This window comes from Pan troglodytes, chromosome 4 (assembly GCF_028858775.2).
Source record: "Pan troglodytes isolate AG18354 chromosome 4, NHGRI_mPanTro3-v2.0_pri, whole genome shotgun sequence".
NCBI classification, from domain to species: Eukaryota; Metazoa; Chordata; class Mammalia; order Primates; family Hominidae; genus Pan; species Pan troglodytes.
Window position 1 is genome coordinate 142558259 of NC_072402.2, and position 22851 is coordinate 142581109.

The following is a 22851-nucleotide window of genomic DNA, read 5'->3' on the forward strand; positions in this document are numbered from 1 at the left end:
CATTTTTTATGGCTGCATAGTATTCCATGGTGTATATATGCCACATTTTCTTAATCCAGTCTATCCTTGTTGGACATTTGGCTTGGTTCCAAGTCTTTGCTATTGTGAATAGTGCTGCAATAAAAATACGTGTGCACGTATCTTTATAGCAGCATGATTTATAATCCTTTGGGTATATACCCAGTAATGGGATGGCTGGGTCAAATGGTATTTCTAGTTCTAGATACCTGAGGAATTGCCACACCAACTTCCACAATGGTTGAACTAGTTTACAGTCCCACCAACAGTGTAAAAGTGTTCCTATTTCTCCACATCCTCTCCAGCACCTGTTGTTTCCTGACTTTTTAATGATTGCCATTCTAACTGGTGTGAGATGGTATCTCATTGTGGTTTTGATTTGCATTTCTCTGATGGGCAGTGATGATGAGCATTTTTTCATGTGTTTTTTGGCTGCATAAATGTCTTCTTTGAGAAGTGTCCGTTCACATACTTCGCCCACTTTTTGATGGGGTTGTTTTTTTCTTGTAAATTTGTTTGAGTCCTTTGTAGATTCTGGATATTAGCCCTTTGTCAGATGAGTAGGTTGCGAAAATTTTCTCCCATTTTGTAGGTTGCCTGTTCACTCTGATGGTAGTTTCTTTTGCTGTGCAGAAGCTCTTTAGTTTAATTAGTTCCCATTTGTCAATTTCGGCTTTTGTTGCCATTGCTTTTGGTGTTTTAGACATGAAGTCCTTGCCCATGCCTATGTCCTGAATGGTATTGCCTAGGTTTTCTTCTAGAGTTTTTATGGTTTTAGGTCTAACATGTAAGTCTTTAATCCATCTCGAATTAATTTTTGTATAAGGTGTAAGGAAGGGATCCAGTTTCAGCTTTCTACATATGGCTAGCCAGTTTTCCCAGCACCATTTATTAAATAGGGAATCCTTTCCTCATTGCTTGTTTTTGTCAGGTTTGTCAAAGATCAGATGGGTGTAGATATGTGGCATTATTTCTGAGGGCTCTGTTCTGTTCCATTGGTCTATATTTCTGTTTTGGTACCAGTACCATGCAGTTTTGGTTACTGTAGCCTTGTAGTATAGTTTGAAGTCAGGTAGTGTGATGCCTGCAGCTTTGTTCTTTTGGCTTAGGATTGACTTGGCTTGGCAATGAGGGCTCTTTTTTGGTTCCATATGAACTTTAAAGTAGTTTTTTTTTCAATTCTGTGAAGAAAGTCATTGGTAGCTTGATGGGGATGGCATTGAATCTGTAAATTACCTTGGGCAGTATGGCCATTTTCATGATATTGTTTCTTCCTACCCATGAGCATGGAATGTTCTTCCATTTGTTTGTATCCTCTTTTATTTCATTGAGCAGTGGTTTGTAGTTCTCCTTGAAGAGGTCATTCATGTCCCTTGTAAGTTGGATTCCTAGGTATTTTTTTCTCTTTGAAGCAATTGTGAATGGGAATTCACTCATGATTTGGCTCTCTGTTTGTCTGTTATTGGTGTTCAAGAATGCTTGTGATTTTTGTACATGGATTTTGTATCCTGAGACTTTGCTGAAGTTGCTTATCAGCTTAAGGAGATTCTGGGCTGAGACAATGGGGTTTTCTAGATATACAGTCATGTCATCTGCAAACAGGGACAATTTGACTTCCTCTTTTCCTAATTGAATACCCTTTATTTTCTTCTCTTGCCTAATTGCCCTGGCCAGAACTTCCAACATTATGTTGAATAGGAGTGGTGAGAGAGGGCATCCCTGTCTTGTGCCAGTTTTCAAAGGGAATGCTTCCAGTTTTTGCCCATTCAGTATGATATTGGCTGTGGGTTTGTCATAGATAGCTCTTACTATTTTGAGATACGTCCTATCAATATGTAATTTATTGAGAGTTTTTAGCATGAAGGGTTGTTGAATTTTGTCAAAGGCCTTTTCTGCATCTATTGAGATAATCATGTGGTTTTTGTCCCTGGCTCTGTTTATATGCGGATTATATTTATTGATTTGTGTATGTTGGACCAGCCTTGCATCCCAGGGATGATGCCCACTTGATCATGGTGGATAAGCTTTTTGATGTACTGCTGGATTCGGTTTGCCAGTATTTTATTGAGGATTTTTGCATCAATGTTCATCAAGGATGTTGGTCTAAAATTCTCTTTTTTGGTTGTATCTCTGCCAGGCTTTGGTATCAGGATGATGCTGGCCTCATAAAATGAGTTAGGGAGGATTCCCTCTTTTCTATTGATTGGAATAGTTTCAGAAGGAATGGTACCAGCTCCTTGTACCTCTGGTAGAATTCAGCTGTGAATCCATCTGGTCCTGGACTTTATTTGGTTGGTAAGCTATTGATTATTGCCACAATTTCAGAACCTGTTATTGGTCTATTCAGAAATTCAACTTCTTCCTGGTTTAGTCTTGGGAGGATGTATGTATTGAGGAATTTATCCATTTCTTCTAGATTTTCTAGTTTATTTGCATAGAGGTGTTTGTAGTATTCTCTGATGGTAGTTTGTATTTCTGTGGGATCGGTGGTGATATCCCCTTTATCATTTTTTATTGCATCTATTTGATTCTTCTCTCTTTTTTTCTTTATTAATCTTGCTAGCGGTCTATCGATTTTGTTGATCCTTTCAAAAAACCAGCTCCTGGATTCATTAATTTTTTGAAGGGTTTTTTGTTTCTCTATTTCCTTCAGTTCTGCTCTGATTTTAGTTATTTCTTGCCTTTTGCCAGCTTTTGAATGTGTTTGCTCTTGCTTTTCTAGTTCTTTTAATTGTGATGTTAGGGTGTCAATTTTGGATCTTTCCTGCTTTCTCTTGTGGGCATTTAGTGCTGTAAATTTCCCTCTACACACTGCTTTAAATGTGTCCCAGAGATTCTGGTATGTTGTGTCTTTGTTCTCGTTGGTTTCAAAGAACATCTTTATTTCTGCCTTCATTTCTTTATGTACCCAGTAGTCATTCAGAAGCAGGTTGTTCAGTTTCCATGTAGTTGAGCGGTTTTGAGTGAGTTTCTTAATCCTGAGTTCTAGTTTGATTGCACTGTGGTCTGAGAGACAGTTTGTTATAATTTCTGTTCTTTTACATTTGCTGAGGAGTGCTTTACTTCAAACTATGTGGTCAATTTTGGAATAGGTGTGGTGTGGTGCTGAAAAAAATGTATATTCTGTTGATTTGGGGTGGAGAGTTCTGTAGATGTCTGTTAGGTCCGCTTGGTGCAGAGCTGAGTTCAATTCCTGGGTATCCTTGTTAACTTTCTGTGTCGTTGATCTGTCTAATGTTGACAGTGGGGTGTTAAAGTCTCCCATTATTATTGTGTGGGAGTCTAAGTCTCTTTGTAGGTCACTCAGAACTTGCTTTATGAATCTGGGTGCTCCTGTATTGGGTGCATACATATTTAGGATAGTTAGCTCTTCTTGTTGAATTGATCCCTTTACCATTATGTAATGGCCTTCTTTTTCTCTTTTGAACTTTGTTGGTTTAAAGTCTGTTTTATTAGAGACTAGGATTGCAACCCCTGCCTTTTTTGTTTTCCATTTGTTTGGTAGATCTTCCTCCATCCCTTTATTTTGAGCCTATGTGTGTCTCTGCGTGTGAGATGGGTTTCCAAAATACAGCACACTGATGAGTCTTGACTCTTTATCCAGCTTGCCAGTCTGTGTCTTTTAATTGGGGCATTTAGCCCATTTACATTTAAAGTTAATATTGTTATGTGTGTATTTGGTCCTGTCATTATGATGTTAGCTGTTTATTTTGCTCGTTAGTTGATGCAGTTTCTTCCTAGCCTTGATGGTCTTTACATTTTGGCATGTTTTTGCAGTGGCTGGTACCGGTTGTTCCTTTCCATGTTTAGCGCTTACTTCAAGACCTCTTTTAGGGCAGGCCTGGTGGTGACAAAATTTCTCAGAATTTGCTTGTCTGTAAAGTATTTTATTTCTCCTTAACTTATGAAGCTTAGTTTGGCTGGATATGAAATTCTGGGTTGAAAATTCTTTTCTTTAAGAATGTTGAATATTGGCCCCCACTCTCTTCTGGCTTGTAGAGTTTCTGCTGAGAGATCCGCTGTTAGTCTGATGGGCTTCCCTTTGTGGGTAACCCGACCTTTCTCTCTGGCTGCCCTTAACATTTTTTCCTCCATTTCAACTTTGGTGAATCTGACAATTATGTGTCTTGGAGTTGCTCTTCTCGAGGAGTATCTTTGTGGCGTTCTGTGTATTTCCTGAATGTAAATGTTGGCCTGCCTTGCTAGATTGGGGAAGTTCTTCTGGATAATATCCTGTAGAGTGTTTTCCAACTTGGTTCCATTCTCCCCATCACATTCAGGTACACCAATCAGATGTAGATTTGGTCTTTTCACATAGTCCCATATTTCTTGGAGGCTTTGTTCGTTTCTTTTTCTTCTTTTTTCTCTAAACTTCCTTTCTCGCTTCATTTCATTCATTTCGTCTTCCATCACTGATACTCTTTCTTCCAGTTGATCGCATCGGCTCCTGCGGCTTCTGCATTCTTCATGTAGTTCTCAAGCCTTGGCTTTCAGCTCCATCAGGTCTTTTAAGGACTTCTCTGCATTGGTTATTCTAGTTATCCATTCGTCTAATTTTTTTTCAAATTTTAAGAAAGTTTACAAATTTCTGTTGGGCTGAATTCAAAGCTGTTCTGGGCTGCATGCAGCCCATGGGCCGTGGTTTGGACAAGCTTGGTATAGACCTTAACCACAAAAATCTTACAGCTTAATTAGCTAGAAATCTCTTTTTCTGCTATTATCTTTGATTATTGGAAACTTTCTAAAATAGTTTATTCCCAGCTTTATTAGGAGGAATATACTAGAAATAATTTCATTGTTCTTAGGTGACAGACTTTGCACTGGCTTACATTTATTTTTCATATTTGATCATTTATGGATACATTTAACAAATATTCATCAACACAACCATGTGCCAGGCATTATAGGATTAAGAACTGAAGGCCAGGCATGGTGGCTCAGGCCTGTAATCCCAGCACCTTGGGAGGCTGAGGCAGGTGGATCACCTGAGGTTGGAAGGCTGAGGTGGGCGGATCACCTGAGGTCAGGTGTTGGAGAGTAGCCTGGCCAACATGGCAAAACCACATCTCTACTAAAAATACAAAAATTAGCCGCTCGTGGTGGCTACTCAGGAGACAGAGGCAGGAGAATAGCTTGAACCCAGGAGGCAGAGGTTGCAGTGAGCCAAGATCGTACCACTGCACTCCAGCCTGGGCAACAGAGTGAGACTCCACCTCAAACAGCAACAACAAATAACTGAAGCAGTGAATGTGTTAGATATCACTTGCTACTCTTATGTAACTTGCAATTCTAGTGAGTAACCTATAATACAATATACCAATATCTATGTTAATGAGATTATAGGATGCTACAAGGGCTTGTGGAACATCCACCAAATCCAAGTTTGTATGGTCAGAGAAGCTTCACAAGAGAAGTTGCTTGAGATGAGACCAGAATTACTTATGTAGAGCAAGAGTCATGAAAGAATCTCAACAGGTGATTCCAAGAGAGAGAAAGGGAGAGAGAGGGGGAGTAAGAGAGACTGGTTTTCAAGTACTGAAATACTTTTACTGTAAAGGGACTGTTGATCTCCAAGTGGGCGGGTGCATTGAGAAGGTGAGAGGGGTAGCAGGAGGCCTGAGTGTGTAGGTCCTTATAAAACATGGAAAGAAGTTTAGATATTATCCTAAGATAAGATAAAACCCTTTGAAAGATTCTAAACAGAGGAGTAGCATAATTAAATTTGTGTGTATCATTCCTGCTATGGGTGTATAAGGGTGAGAATTTGAAAGTAAATATGGAGATATTACAGAATATGTCCAAAAATGAATTATGTAATTAAAAAAATAATTTTATGTTATTTGTGTACATTTATGGGATACGTGTGCAATTTTATTGCATACATAGGCTGCATATTTGCCAAGTAAGAGCTTTCAGGGTATCCATCACCTGAATAACATACATTATAACCATTAAATAATTTCTTATCATTTTCCCTCTTTCCACTTTCTCACCCCTTTGAGTGTCCATTATCTATCATTCCATTCTCTATGTCCATGTGAACACATTTTTTAGCATCCACTTATGAGTGAGAACATGTGATATTTGTCTTTCTGTACCTGCCTTGTTTCACTTAATACTTGCTTTTTAATGACTTGCTTCTTTCTCCTTTCTTCACCTACATCTAAAATTAGAGTGTCATATTAATTTGAGAAAGAGAAGACTTATGTTTGTCATTTTAGAATGAAAAACTATAGCCAAGCTAGAGGAAAGAAGATTTTAATTAGAACTTGATAAATAATGATCTGATAATTAGAGCTGTGTGAGAATCAAATAGGCAATCTCGGGAAGTAAGTCGCCACTCCTGGAAACATTTCTGCAGGGAAAAGATGATCACTAATAAAGGGATGTTGTGGAAGAGATGACTATGTTGCCAGGAGGTTGGACTAAATTGCCTCTAGAGTTTCTTCTGGTTCTCAACTTCTTTGAAGGTTCCACTTGGTTGAATTATGGTTAACCAAGGTTCTAGCATTATATTTAGATTGCTGCATTGTCTCAAATTTTTAAATCATTCCTATTCTTTTTTTTCTAGACATACAGGATTTTTTTCAGATATTAAGACTCTGTGTTTCTTACTACAAGACATGGAATGAAATAAGTTAGGAAATGAATTGTTTGTCTGCTGCCCTGAATTTTTTAGACCCTGATGCCTGGCACAAGGATTATTTTCAGGGCTGCAGGTACATTTTTTGAAATTTCTGCTCCATTTTGAAAACATCTTGGAGAAATAAAATGAGCAACATTACTCAAATACATAACCCAAAACATAACATTTCCAAAAACCTTATTATACACATTTTGGCACAGTAGTGCTTATCCAATTAAGTATATTCACAACCAAGACACTCTCTCCTCTTCTCTCACTTCTCCAAGTGAATTCCTCTATATGAATAAATGAACAAATGTATTAGAGATTCACAGTTGATGTAACAGACAATTTTGGAAGATTTTCCATGAGCTAAAAGGAAGATATACGGAACAAAGGCTTAGCAATCTCTGAATTGTCAGCAGTATTTAGGACTTCAGTCTTGTTTTAATACTGTGCCTTTTCAGGAGTTTCAAATTCACTGTGCATAATTGGAGGTGGTGTTACTTCCCATAAATCAGACTCAAGGTAAAGTGAGTGAGAGTAACTTATCATGCACCTAATTTTATTTAAAAGGTCTTTACATTCTCAAGGAGTATTTCATATATTTTGCTTTTATTTTTTTTTTAGACTTGAGAACAAAAAATATAGAGGTTACTAGCCACCTTGGTAAAATCTTAGGATAGGAATTTTAGAATCAAATATGCACAATTATGTGTTCCTCATGTAACTCATTCTAATGTTGAAATTTGGAATGAGTTAACTTACATACAGTTCTCAGAGGACTTAATACTTCTATTATAATTTCTATTATAAATAAATTCTTGATTTTGAAGTCTGGTTCATTTGTAGTTGGTATGTTCTGTGTTTGTTATTAGAATATATCTAGGAAGATGACCATATGAGACAAATTACAATTGAAAGTTTATAAACAGTAATTGCAGAGATTGTCCTCACCACTTGCTGATAGTCTGCACTAATGGTACTACTAGTGAATCCAATAAGGGCAATTGGATTTTCTTGGATACTTGAAATTTATTATGTGGGTATCTTACCTGTGCCTTATTAGGTAACAAGAAAATTTATAGTAAGTTCTGTGTCTCCTCTAACTCCTGTCTCAAAAGAAGGAGGTGAAATCACCTAAACACATTGTTTGAGATAGTGTTTTTCTGTTGTGAAAGGTCCAGCTGAGATTTTGGGAAATGTGAAGAAAGAGATTTCTACTTGTTGTATTTAAGGGACAGGCTGTTAAGCACCCTCTCAAGCCAACTGATGGAAAAATAATCACATTGATTTGTGGTTGTAAATTGTCTTCCTCTTACCTATCGAAATCTTTTTTTATTTGGGGTTTGATGTATCCGTACACATACCTTACAAAACTCAAAAAATTAGAATCCACCATTCAAAATCTAGGGTTTGGCTGACTGATCTTAGGGCAATGATCTCCTTTGACAAAGGCTTACTCAGTAACAAGAATTCACACCAATGAGTTGAAAGGAGCAGACTTGGGGGAATTCTCATTAAAATCTCCCTTTCTTTTCTGAGAGACCATTCAGGGATGGCTTCCTCTTTGTTACTCATCTGGATAGGCTAGGTTATTAGTGGGTTACAAGAGCAAAGATTTATATAATTTTCACATTAATTTCTATCACAAGTGTGATGGGAGTTCTGTGCTGTCCTGTCCCCAGGACATAGGCCAGTGGAACAGCCCCTATCTGGAACAATGTTTGTCATTGTAGTGGAGAAAAATGTCCTTTAGAGCCCATACCCAGAAAAAACTCATATCAATTCCATTCACATTGCACAAGCAAAAGTGAGCCATGTAACCACCTCAAACTTCAAGGGAGCAGGAAAATGCAAATCTACATGTGCCTTTAGAGCCCACACCAAGGAGGGACCTCACATTAGTTCTGTTCACACTGTACTAGCAAAGGTGATCATCTCTAACTTCAAGGGAGCAGGGGTATGCAAATCTGTATGTGCTGGGGAAGAAACCAGAAATATTTATTGGTCAAAGTTAATGACTATCTCAGTCTTCCTCTGAGCATTATCCTCTGAAGTACTAAATACCACTGTCAATTCAGAGATTGGTAAGCCCTTGTTCCCTATATCTTCCTTTTAATCTGTCTTATGTCTGGATTTCCAGTCTTTTGAGCTGATCAATTTCCAAGTGTTTAAAGCAATCTCAGTTGAGTTTTCTGTAACTTGCAGCCAAAGTTACCTAACTGATACGTATTTATTATGAAATGCTTTTCGAGTAAATATCACCAGCCAGACCCAGTTCTAGAGAGAGAGGATACTATTGTTTATGATTCAGGCCAAATCCCTGCCCTTGGGATCTTACATTCCAATGAGATTTACTTCTGAGAACCTCTGGGTAGTAAAAGTAAAATGGAAGCTCTGCCCACATGCAGTGTACAACTCAGATATGCTTCAGTAGAGCACATTTTCCTTTCTATCATATATAAAATCCCTAGAAATAAACAAAAGAGAACTCATTATATCTCATTCAGAAACTGCCTGGAAAGGCAGATGCCTGCTGTTTATTTCCTGGCTTCGGACTCTGGTCTATGTGGGGATTGGTCACTAGGTGCCTGGCTATCTCTTCAAATTCTGCTTTGAGTGTCACAGAGAAGCAATGAAGTTTCAGTGGGAGTCTATGCAATATTATAAGCTCTATCTGGGGTATATTTTTGATCCATTCTGAATTATGTTTTACAACTCTAAAGGCCAAATGAAAGTCGAATTGAAGGTTATTGTTTTTAGTTTTTAAGAACATAGAAATTCAGTAGTGTGAGTTTAGCAGAGAGTAAGGAGAGAGTGAGTCAGGAAGTAGACTTGAGTGGAGGACCAAGACTCCCTTGCATTTTCCAGGTCTACTGTGCCAAGCTCTATCGATTTTTACTTTGCTTGACCTGATTTACTAGCACCACCCTGGCCTCAACTTCCTTCAAATACATCAGCATTCACAGGAATGCTGGAAACAGGAATCACGAATCCATCTGTATTCAGTTGTCCTTGTGTTGCCATAAAGGAATGCCCAAGGCTGAGTAATTTATAAAGAAAAGAGGTTTAATTGGCTCACAGTTTTGCAGACTATACAAGTATGGTGCCAGCATCTGCTTGGCTTCTGGGGATGCCTCATAGCTCAGTGCTGTTAACCTGATAGTGAGTGAATTCAAATGCGATCTGGTTGTTTAGAAATGTGTGTGTCTCCTCCCCGTCTTTCTTGCTCCTGATCTGCCTGTGTGATATGCCTGCTCCTACTTCACCATCCACCATGAGTAAAAGTTTCTTGAGTTGTGGGGATATGCTTTTCCTAACATCCATTTAATAACTCTATGCTTTATTTTATCACAGCAATTTTCATACTTTGAGAAGTTTGCCTATTCACATATTTCAGTCCCCATAGTATTGGGAGCTCCTCGAGGGGTTAGATTAGGTGTGCTTTGATTGATTTCCACAATTCGGTCTGGATAGAATTTAAAGTAACTTGTAAATGTGAATCTATGAAAGATAACACAAGCCTAATTTAGTATACAGAAGGAGAAAAAAAACAAAAATGTAAAATATTACTAGAAATGAGACTTAAAATGCAAGCCACAGTGCAGTGTTCTGAGAATGCAAATGGGTTTCAGCCATTGTTCCAACTTTCACTGTTTGGTAGCAATTTCCAGAAGGGCTATGTTGCAAAGGATTCTGAGGCCACATTTCATGGGTAGTAGTACTGTGTTTGATTTGTGGCATCTGCATTGGAGACTGAAGGGGGATTTATGACTCATAATTTGCCATTCATGGTCTATATATTTGCTTAAGGATGCATGAAAAATTTGGATCTAAATTCTTGGTAAAAGAGAAAAAAAAGGTCATTTGTACAAATTATAGTTCCCCCAATAAAAAAACACACATAATGTTTAGAGGGAAGCACAGGTTTTTTTGGTAGTCTCACTGAGATGGAATCTTTCTTGACAATCATCATGAAGTGGACATTTTGGTATAATGAACATCATACATGACAACATTCTAAAAAGGGGATACAGTGACAAAATTTATAGTGTTATTTTTTTTCTCACTAACCCTAGATAACAATCAGGGAAACTCTATCTAGTACAATTCATTAAAAATAACCCTTGGTATGACCAGTATGATATAGTATATGCATTCTCTTCTCCACCTATCTAGGTAGATTCAAAAAATATATGGAGGAATAGAAAAAAATGAATATATTTCAAACAGTCTTCCATGAAAACTCCTACTTCCAGATAATTTCTGATACATAATTTAATATTTTGATACAACAAGCTTAATATGACATGTCAAGAAGACTAGTCCCTAAAGTTCAGCTATTCTATTTGGCCAGATAATTATAGAAAATAGCAGGCTGGGTGCAGCGGCTCATGCCTGTAACCCCAGCACTTTGGGAGGCAGAGGCAGGCGGATCACCTGAGGTCAGGATCACCTGAGGTCAGGAGGCAGGCGGATCACCTGAGGTCAGGATCACCTGAGGTCAGGCTAACATGGTGAAACCCTGTTTCTAGTAAAAATACAAAAAATTAGCTGGGCGTGGTGGCATGCGCCTGTAATCCCAGCTACTTGGGAGGTTGAGGCAAGAGAATCACTTGAACCCAGGAGGCGGAGGTTGCAGTGAGCCGAGATGGCGCCATTGCACTCTAGCTTGGGCAACAAGAGCAAAAGTCCAAAAGTCCATCTCAAAATAATAATAATAATAATAATAATAAATCATATTGGGTTTTTCAGAATCAATAAGAGATATAGGAGATAGATAGATTAGATAGATAGATAGATAATGTACATACATGCATATATACATAGATAAATAGAAATATACATAAGAAGATATTTATTATAGGAATTGGCTTATGTGGTTCTGGAGGCTGGGAAGTCCCATGGTCTGCCATCTGCAAGCTGGAGATCCAAGAAAGCCAGTGGTTCATGTAATTCAATCTCAGTCCAAAAGTCTGATAATCTGGAGAAGTAATGATGAAAGAAGTCTATGTCTGAGTCCAAAAGCCCAAGAACCAGGAGCACCAAAGTCTGAGGGTAGGATAAGATGAATGTCTCAACTCCTACCCTTCCCCCTACTTCTTTGGTCTATACAGGACTTCAGTGGATGATGTCCACCCACACTGAAGAGGGCCATCTGCTTTACTTAGTTTATCAATTCAGTGCTAATCTCTTCCAGAAACACCCTCACAAGCACAACTGGAAATAATGTTTTACCAGTTATCTGAGCATGCCTTAGCCTATCAAGTTGACACTTAAAATTACCCATCATATAATTACCCATCATAATAAAAATTATAATAATATCTGACATCTGTTGAGCACTTACTCTATGCCACAAACTCTGCTCAGCTCTTTAACTACATTACATTTTATTTATCTATTATAAAAAATTACTTTATTATAAAGTAAATCACTAAAAAAAAGTGACCTTTTTCAAAAGAGAAAATTACTAGTGTTAAGATTAAAGCATTTTCACTAAAGCTCAAGTAGTAAATGGGGAGACCCTTTGAGTCCAAGGTCTATAATATTGACGTGGCCAATTCTACCAATAAACATGCTTCAGAAAAAAAAAAGTGAGCTATAAGTACAACTGTAACTATCTTAAGAAATACTAGCCACCTAGTTGGAATTATTTTAAAAGATAGTCATCCCAGCTTCAATGTAGTATGGGTCTTTGTCTTTTCTGTTCCATCTTCAAGTTCCCAGTAATCAGCACAAGAAAGTACTCAAAAATAGTATTGGAATTAATCATGTCAGTGAAGCAATTAAAGACCAGAAATTTTTGAAAATAATTTTTGTGCAGATGGACACAGTTGACTGAATATTCTTTCAGTCAAACAAATTAGTTACGTATTCTATCTGCCCACTTTCCAAGATAGTTTCCTATATGGGTAATATATTTAATATTATTAGCTTTAAAACTATTGTCTAAACATCCTCTTTTTTGCCTCAAATATTGCAGGGAAATACATCTACCTCCTCCATTAGATTATAAGGGGTTTAGTTAAGGATAGAGGGAATTTCATATAAGGGGTATTTTTAAGCACAAGGTGTCTGATTTTTCTCTTCATTTGACAATTAGGCACACACCCAGAATTAGTGCCAACTTTAAAGTGGGATTTCTTTTTCCCACATAGTAATCTGATGCTGGTAATTCAGCAGGGTGCAAAATAAAATCATGTTTACTTGATCACTAGGCTTCTAACCATTTCCAGTAAAGATTCTAGCGGGTGCAGTGGCTCATGCCTGTAATCCAAGCACTTTGGGCGGCCAAGGCGGGCGGATCACCTGAGGTCGGGAGTTTGAGACCATCCTGCTCAACATGGGAAAACCTTGTCTCTACTAAAAATACAAAACTAGCCAGGCATGGTGGTGCATGCCTGTAATCCCAGCTACTTGGGAGGCTGAGGCAGGAGAATCGCTTGAACCCGGGAGGCAGAGGTTGCAGTGAGCTGAGATCATGCCACTGCACTACAGCCTGGGCAACAAGAGCAAAACTCCGTCTTAAAACAAAAAACAAACAAACAAAAAAACTTCTAGGAACAAGAAAATTATATTTTACTTCACAGAAATTTATTGGTGAGAAATTAATTAAAAGTAGTTGAACTCAATCAAAAGATGAAGAGTTGATTAAAGTGAGTTGAGGGACTACCCCAATCTCTAAAGAAGACATTGTGACTAGCGCACATTTGTCCTAATTTTTTTTTTTTGGCATGTGCCACCTTCAGAGATGGAATTCTAGTTTTATCCACCATGGATTGACCTAAGATGATACTTTTATTTCCTCACATTTAGCTTGAATTTCCACATAAATATTTCAGTGGTCATTTGATGTTTTCCTCTTTTATAATCATTTTCTCTTTTTTCTTCCTAGCAGTACTCCAAATTTCCCAGCTATATAAATGAGTGGAATTGACTTCACTGCTAGTTTTATAATTTAATTGAAATTTTCTTAAGGTAATTAGCCTTTTATCTTCCTGGCAACAGCAATAAACTCAGACATGGGCACAAGACACAAAAATAGGTTAATTCAAAGTCAGCGAAACTCTGTTAAAGGTGTTTAGCTATGGAAAAAAAGATTGTTTCTTCCCTATATGGACTTTGACAAAAAAATATGGAACTGCTAATATGCTGATAGTCATCTTGAGATCATGTGGAAGAGGTTTGCTGAGAAAGAAGATGGTTCTGAGAAAGTATTGCTGAGAAATGGTGAGGATGAGGATGGGGAGATAGTGAGAAAGAAAGTCCTTTTGTGTCCTTTTTACAGCTGCATTGAGGCTATTTTCACTCCTAAAATCATCAGCTACTTAAACCAGTTTCACGTATGTATGTGTATATTGCATGTGTCTAGGAACTTCAAGCCCCAAGCTCTCCTTATTGGGAGTTTGTGGGTTTTATTTTCAACTCATGTTTTGCAACAGAAAAAAATAAATACGAGAGATAACTTTAGTTTATACTTTAATGTGAAACTAAAATAACTATTTCTTTATTTTAAGCTGTATCCTCACAATGCTGCAATCTGTTGCTTTCTTCCTAATTTTTTTCCAACAAATCACTTAAAGTCTTATTAATATTCATTAGTATCTCAGAAATAAAACTTCAGAATATTTGAAGAGTCAACTACATTAAATTGTCCCCCCAAATTTCCATCAAGTAAAGTGATAAAAATAAGGAATAAGATTTTTAAAGGTCTTATTCTCTTTCTTTGTTATCCTTTAGAAAGATACTCATAGAGGACAAAATAGAACTGTGTGTACAAATACACAAATTAGTCTAATTTGAAATGAACTGAAAGAGCCTAGCAAAAGAAAGTGTGAATGAGATACCGAAAAATTGGCTGCCACAGCCAGCACTTTGCCATACATAGGTCTTTGCAGTCAATTTGAATACATCTGCATATGGAAAACAAAATTACCTAGATTAATTTAATTTATGAAATATATTCCTTTCTCAATTTTACAAATTTTTGCTTAAATAAAAATTACAAAGCTTGTCAATAAAATAAAGTTAGAACAAAGATCGTGGTCTAATGGAGTTTGTAATATGTCCATTTTGTATATGAGTAAGCAAGCTGTACAAAATGGAGCAAATCGGGAAAAGTGAGAACTGAAATAGTCACCAGTGCTGAATTATATATATGGACGAGTAGTTCTGTTCCTAAAGAGGCAGCAACGCAGAAAAGCTAACCTTTGTTTTTCTTAGACAATATCTGGTGGTGCTTAGGAACACTCATTTTGGAGACAGATAAAGCAGGGCTTGAATCTCCACTCTTACTTTTCACATCTGTGTGACCTCTCCGGTATTTTGCCATCTGTAAATTGGAAATAAAAATGGCATTTCCCATGTCGGTTTGTTGAGAAGATTAAAAGAGACAATTCACAGAAACTGTTTGCATCAAACACTGAATGAAGATTTAGAAGCATATCTTGGTGACTATGAATTATTAGGCTCAAAATTATAGAAAGATGTCAAAGGAAAGACCACCTGTGAAAGGAAAGCAAACGTGAACAGATAATTCCATCCATTTACTAATTCATTGTATGTATATTTATTAAGACAATGGGTTCTAGAGTAATTCTCTCTGAATTTAAATCTCAATTCTTCTACCAAATATTATTTTATTATAAAACATATCATACATACAAAAATATATAAACTGCTTATTGTACACACACAAACATACAGGTAAAAAAATATTAATAAACAAAGAATAACATTAGCAACTGTGATCCATCAATCAGATTACATATGAAAGCATACCAGTATATATTCTCTCTGTGCCCCTCTCTAATTATATAGCTCACCTCCCTCCTCAGAGGCAATGAATAACCTAATTTTATATATTTCTTTTCTTTCCTTTATGGTTTTGCCTCTAATATATCAATTATGTATTATAGTCTATCTATCCATCTATCTATCTATCTATCTGTCTATCTATCTATCTATCTCCTACCTACATTTCTATCTATATATCCCCTTTAATATGTTGATTATATATTAGTATACCTAATCACTATATTATTCATTGTTTCTACTTTGAACTTTATATAATAGTGTATGTAGTTTACTAAAATTTTGATGTACTTTTATTTTTGAGTTTTATTCTTGTAGATCTATGAATGAAGCCATATTTCCTTAATTTTCACTGGTATATAATATTTCTGTGTATTGACAAAATTGTATTTTGTCTATTCTACAGTTGATAGGCATTACTTTTTTTGTTTTTAGCTATTATAAGCAATTATAAACAATGCTGCTGTGAATATTCAAGCACATGTCTCTGGGACACATGGGCAAAGTTTCTCTAAGGTCTACTTGGTGGTAGAATCACTATGTCAGATATACTAGTTAATGCCCAAACTGTGTCACAGTAGTTGTAACAAATGACTTTTCATATTCTCAGTGTATAAGAATCTTATTTGCCCTAGCCTCACCAATACATGATATTGCTGGACTTGATTTATTTATATTTTTATTGGTGTAGGAGAGTGGAAGGTGGAGCAATGAGTCGAGTATGAAATAATACCCCAGTGTAATTTTATTTTCATTTCCTAACAACTAATGTGGTTGACCATCTTTTAATATTATCTTAGTCATCTGTGTTTCCTCTTCTGTGAAATACCTATTGCTATCTCTGTTCCTCTCCCAGCAAAAATCAGCTATTCTCTGCTAAGTTTTGTGGCACTTTGCACTACACATGCAAACCCAATCAAGAACCCATGATAAGCCCCCTTGCAGAATTATGGGGTTCCTTTTATATATCTCCCCTTTTCCTGTAACCATCCTTAACTTCCAGCTCACCTGTTAGTCCTGAACCCAATATCTGATTTGTTAGTTTGTGTGCCTCTTCCTGCATCACAGAAGGAAAAGTGAGACTTACCTATATGTTTCCCTTTTTCTTTGTCAAGGACCACAGGGATTATATTTCTGCTTCTCCTATACCTGTTGTCCAATGGCAGAAAATAGTCATTTGGTTTAGTTTTATAATTGTTTGTTATAGTTCAATACTCACTCTTTTATTATGGTTGGGCATGGAATTCCTAAATTTCAAGTATTTTCAAATTTGTACTATGATTTCTTCTTTGGCTTATGAGTTTCTTAAATTTTTCTTAAATTTTCAAATGTGGGGTTTTTAAAAATTCTTTTTGTTGTTAAGTTCTAACTTCATAGCATTATTATTTTTGAATATGGTCTTTACTGTAACGATCCTTTCAAATTTTATGAAGTTAGCACAAGGGTAGAAGACATAGTCAATTTTCTTAAGTGCTTGAGAAGAATATGTATTTTCCATTTTTAAGTGTAATACTCTATTCCATCCCATAGATCAAACATTTTATTATACTCTTAAGAAGTTCACTAATCTTACTAGACTTTCTGTTTAATGTACCATTTATAGAGACATGTGAAAATATCTTACTATGTGGGTGAATGTTCTACTTTTTCTTTATAGGTCTATTAACCTTTTCCATCTTATAATCCAAGGCAATAATATTAGGTCCGTGTGAGTTTTAAACTGTTCTTGTGGAGTTTGGGAACTGGATATTTATTAGAGATCAATACCTGCACAGAGAGAGAGAGGAAAAAGGATTGTGCAAAGAAAAAACTCAAATTGCAATGCAGGACCAACAAAGCCTAGAAGAAGCTGGCAGCAAGCATTTCCTTCAGAGTATCCTACATCAGACTCAAATGGCCAAGCCTTTAAGCACCACCTTCTCGAGTCACCAAATGCAGGCTGCCCTGAGAAGAGAGTGGCTGTTTGTATCTGAAGTAGACACACCACTGAATGGTCTCCACTGACTGCATTTCCTAGAGACAGGCAGCAAGTCCCTCTTTTTTGTGGGGTCTGGGGAGTCTGTCTCTATGTTCTTGTCATTGTGCAGTGAAATTCACTTCTCCATGTATTGTTGAGAAGCAATTTCTTCTCCAAGACTCAACTGGGCTTTCTTTCTGAGGAGAAACTTAGGAGAGAGAGGTATGTTGGGACAAACTACGGCTTCCACAGCTTCAGTGAATCTGGTTTCTGGACTGCGGTGGATATTCATTGTTTCCTCTCTTCACCATCCATTCTAGATTCACCTTGCCCTCAGCTACAACCTCTGTTGACCTCACTGCCTTACCTGGTAGAGGTGGCTCAGATCTTATTTTTGAGGTTTCCAAACTCCCGGTCACCATGTCCTTCTTAGGGTTGTTGCATGTCTCCATTTATACTCACAAATGTGTAGGACAGTTGCAGGAGGCACACATGTGGATCACCTTGCTTTATGACTCTATTCTTTCCAATTGGGTAACAATATGTCTACACCCTCCTAATGATCCCGTCTACCACCCCTTCACGACAGTGACTATTTGCCTGTCGGTCCCTGGACACAAAGAGCTTGTAGTGCTCAGGGGGCAACTATAGCTTTTATTCAATGGAACTCTTACTGTGTTTGCAGGTAACAGTGCGCACCCTTTGGGGACCAAGATCTTCAATCCCATTGATCCATCAGTTTGGAGAAGCAGAGTCAATATATGGAAGTAGTGGAAATTAGAGCCACATTGTCTTCCACCCTTGCTTTTTGGATCCATGCATTCATTTTTTCCAACTGAGCTCACAGCTCTGTACAAATATCTTCATTTCATGCATATACTGCATCCTGGAGGATAGCACCTGGAGGATAGCATTTATGCTTGCAGAGTTTTACTACTAATCTAGTGCTTCAGGTATTTCTTCAGCAGCTTGTTACACCTTATTATCAGCTTTTGGGTGATGCAGTCAGGGAATCCATGGTCATGAGCTCACCCCACACCTCCTTGGCAGTGAACAATGAATACCCTGGTCCAATGCAGTGTTATATTATAACAAATATAACTGGAGCAAATATCTTTTTTTGTTGTTGAAATGGAGTCTCACTCAGCCACCCAGGCTATAGTGCAGTGGTGCAATCTCAGCTCACTGCAATCACCGTGTCCTGGGTTCAAGCAGTTCTCCTGTCTCAGCCTCCAGAGTAGCTGGGATTACAGACACTCACCCATGCCCGGCTAATTTTTTTTTTTTGTATTTTAGTAGAGACAGGGTTTCACAATGTTGGCCAGGCTGATCTTGATCTCCTTACCTCAGGTGATCCGCCCACCTTGTCCTCTCAAAGTGCTAGGATTACAGGCATGAGCCACCGCGCCTGGCCTGGAACAAATATCTTTAAGCCCTCACAAGGTAGTGCTGGTTGAGGTCTTTCATGCAGGAACAGAAAATCTATACTTGGAACATGCCTACATCTACCTATCACTGACACCTCCATTATGTACGTACCCCAATGAAGTCAATTTGCTCCAAGATGTACATGAGTCTCCTTGAGTCTGAAGATTCAGCATTAGTCTCTGTTTTGGCAGTTTGGACATTTACCAACAGCTATAACTAAACCAGTCTTGGTAATCACAAGTTCACGTTGTTCTGACTTTGAAAAACTCTCATCTCTTATAATTTGGGCACTTTCATACACATGCCCATTGGGTTAGTATTGGTGGAGAAACCTACAATAAAAATTGGTTGATGCCAACAGACTAGGGTAATTTTTCTACTTGGTTGTTTAGTACCTGTTTCATTTTACATCTGGAAGGTGTAGATACATTGTAAAACGGTCATCACATATTCTATCCACTCCCATATGTTCAATCCACATGGCTCTACTCTAGAATTTCTTGTTCCCAATATCCTGATCTTTTTCCTTCTAGATCCCTGACCATCTGGCCAGGCCATTTGTCATTTCCCTTGGGACACTATCTATCTATCTAATCTATCTATCTATCTATCTATCTATCTATCTATCTATCTATCCATCCATCCATCTATCCATCCATCCATCTATCCATCCATCCTTACCTCAGGCCACTGTTCTTTCCAGGCTAGCTGAATATCCAGGTGCACTGGCCAATACTTCACCCATTGAGAAGATTTCCCCCTCAGCACCCCTTGAAGGGCACCCTTAAGTGGGCCTCAGTGCTGCCATCATTCGTTTCAATTTCAACCACATATTAAGACAATTAAAGACCAATGAAAGACAGTTAAAGATGAATATGAATTATTTTCCTCTTTTATCATCAGTAGCAAGGGGTGCCCATGTAGTCATAGACATACACTGAGGGAAGCAGCAGTGACGCAGAAGTTGTGGGTGTGGGTTACCTGATCATAAGATTTGCTTGGGCCTTCTAATCCTGTTATGCTCAATCTTGAATTTCTCACTTCCGTCTTAGAGTGGATTGTTGTTGGCCCGACCTCTTCAGTTGTAGGGTTTGCCAGTTCTAGGCACATGGGCTCATGGTCTGAAATTCCAACTTTATCAGTGCTCAGTAGCAGGCCAAGGGTTGTTTTTTTCTCAAAGTGCATATAGTTCTTTACCACATATAGCATAGCCTTACTCTAGTGTCCTTTGGCCTGAGATGTTCTTCTCCTACTGGGTTTTGCCACAAAATTGATACATTTAGTTGCCTCTAGGATGTAATCAGTACCACAGAGTCTGCTGGATTTTATGGATTAAGCAGCAAGAATATTTAATTACAGTTTAGACTGTTGCACAGCTATTTCCGGTTTGGGGTCCTGCTACAGTTTGCTGTTTGGATCCATGCATTCTTCCCACTGGGGACAGAGCTACACAAATACTTTTGTTTCACCCATACACTGCATCCTGGAGGATGGTACCCTGTGCTTGCTATAGTTTGGATGTTTATCCCCTCCAAATCTCAGGCTGAAATTTGATTCCCAGTGTTAGAAGTAGGACTTAATGGGAAGTATTTGGGTCATAGGTGTATATCCCTCATGAATAGATTAATGTTCTCCCTGGGTGAGAAGTGAGTGAGTTCTTGCTGTATTCATGTATACAAATCCTTTGTTTTATGCATGTATTATAAATATCTTCTTCACATCTTTGAATGCAAAGATAATGAAGAATGAGATGTTGAGAAACATATTACAGTGTCTTGCTTACATTACAAGATAATGATGTTGGCATTTATGGAAAGCTGCAACTTAGTGCATCTAGAAGCTTTGGAAAATGATTTATAAAGCTGCGCTGGGGTAATAAGAAGCAGCTTTAGAAACTGATGTTATCTATTTTCTTCTGTTTTCTCTCTCTGTTTTTAGTTTTCAAACTTAGTTACCAGTATACTTTTTATTGAAATTTACAAATTCACATGCATTTGTAAGAAATGCACAAAGTGATCCAATGTAATCTTTACCCATTTCCTTCAAAAGGTGACATTTGCAAAACTATGCTACAATATCACAACTAGGATACTGTCATTGATACAGTTCATCAATGTTACTCAGGATTTCCCTGTTTTTACTTGTACTCTGGTGTGTGTGTGTGTGTGTGTGTGTTTGGTTCTATGCAATTTTACCACGTGTTGGTTTCCCCTATCACAGTCAAGATTTGGAACAGTTCCATCACCACAAAGATTCCCCATATTACTCCTCATGACCGTGTCTACCTCTCACCCATGCTTGCCCTCCCATTCCTAACGAATGGCAACCACTAATATGATCTCTATATGTAAAATTTTCTAATTTCATCAATGCTGCATAAGTGCTACTATCCAGTATATGACTTTTGAAATTGGCTTTTTCCATTCAACACCCCATCTGGAGATTCATCCCTGTTCTAGTTTGTATCAATAGCTTGTTCCTTTATAGTATTGATTAGTATTCCAGGGTATGGATGTACCAAAATTTGACAAAACCATTCTCCTATTGAAAGACATCTGCATAGTTTTCAATTTTTTACCATTATAAATAAAGCTACTGTGGACATCAGTGCACAATCTTACATTTGTTGTAAATTATCTGTAAAATGACAGGTAATTTTCTGGAATAAATACCCGAAAGTGCAATTGCTAGGTCATATGGTAAGGGAATGTTTAATTTTATAAGAATATAATCTGTTTTTCAATATGTCATATCAACTTATATTCCCACCAGTAATGTATCACAGATCTAATTTCTTTATTTTAATTTTAGTTAATATGTAATCATTGTTTATGTTTATGAGATACACAGTGATATTTTAATATATGTATACAAGGTTTAATGATCAAATCAGTGACATTCTCGACAATTTTTGGTGCTTCATTATTTTTTATTTTAGTCATTCTAACAGGTGTGTACTGGGTGATTTTAATTAGCAAGTTTGCTAATAACTAATTATATTGAACCTCTTTTCCTGTGCTTATCATATTGCTCTTCTGGGTAATAATTCTCCAAGTCTTTTTTCCACCTTCTAATTGGAATGTTTGATTTTTTAACTGTCCAGTTTTATTTAAATTTAATTAACTTCATTTTTAGAATAGTTTTAGGTTCACAGCAAAATTAAGTGGACTGTACAGAAAGTTCCCATATAACCCTGTCCCACACACAGCCTCCCCTACAATTGAAATCTTGCACCACAGTAGAATATTTGGAACAATAAGTGAACCTACACTGACACATTATAATCACCCGAAGTCCATAATTTACTTTAGGTTTCACTTATGATGTGGAACACTCTATGGGTTTGGACAAACGTATAATGACATGCATCCATGATTTGTAGTATCAGGCAGAATAGTTTCACCTCCCTAAAATTCCTCTGTGTTCTTTCTATTTAACCATCCTTCTCCCCAACCCTGGGTCTTCACTGATCTTTTTACTGTATCTATAGTTTTAATTTCCATAATACTCTAATATATTGATGAAATTGTGTAGTGTGTAGCATTATTGAATCATTTTGTCTTAAGAATATGCATTTAAGATTCCTCCATTTTTTATAGCTTAATATCTCATGTATTTTTAACTCAAAATAATATTCCATTGACTGGATGTACCACAGTTTATCCGTTCAGTTACTGAAGGACATCTTGGTTGCTGTTAGGTTTAAATAATCATAAACAAAGCTGGCCGCTATAAACATCTTTATGCGTTTTTGTGTAGATATGTTTCCAATAAATTTGGGTAAATTCAAATGACTACAATTGCTGGGATATATGGGAAGACTATGATTCATTTTGTAAGAAACCACTAAACCATCTTCCAAAGTGTTTGTACCATTTTGTTCACACCAGCAATAAGTGGAAGTTCCTGTTGTTCCCACATCCTTGCCAGAATTTGGTGCTGTTGGTGTTTTAGATTTTGGCCTTTCTGATATGTATGTAGTGGTAACATATTGTTTTAATTT